This window comes from Tarenaya hassleriana, unplaced genomic scaffold, assembly GCF_000463585.1.
Source record: "Tarenaya hassleriana unplaced genomic scaffold, ASM46358v1 Cleome45, whole genome shotgun sequence".
NCBI classification, from domain to species: Eukaryota; Viridiplantae; Streptophyta; class Magnoliopsida; order Brassicales; family Cleomaceae; genus Tarenaya; species Tarenaya hassleriana.
The window spans coordinates 338,883-339,309 of NW_010967219.1; positions in this window are offsets into that span (position 1 = coordinate 338,883).

The following is a 427-nucleotide window of genomic DNA, read 5'->3' on the forward strand; positions in this document are numbered from 1 at the left end:
TCTGGTCGACGAGCTGTGAAGAGGTTCCGCACCATCTGGTATACATGCTCGTCATCTCTGAGTCGACATGGCTCCGCATATCGGAGATGGCTCTGTCTAAGGTGCCTCTCGTATCGAGCATCGCCTGATACATGAACCTCTGGAAGTCATCCTGAGGCTGGAATGTGTAGCCGTAATCGTCCGGAGCTCGTGTGGAGGCGGCAGGCAGTGGAGTTGAATCCGTCGGGGGAAAAGGGGGTGGTGAGTGCGTATGCGAAGGGCCGGCTTCTGTGGTGTGAAATGCTATAGGAGATGGGGGTGCTGGTGGGCCATCGTAGGCGCCCTCCTCGAGTCCAGCCTGTTGTGCTGCAGAGAACTGGAATCGGAGTCCGTCAATGGAGATCGGTGGCAGGTGAATGTTCGGCAAGGTAAAGCGCTGGCTGGTGCC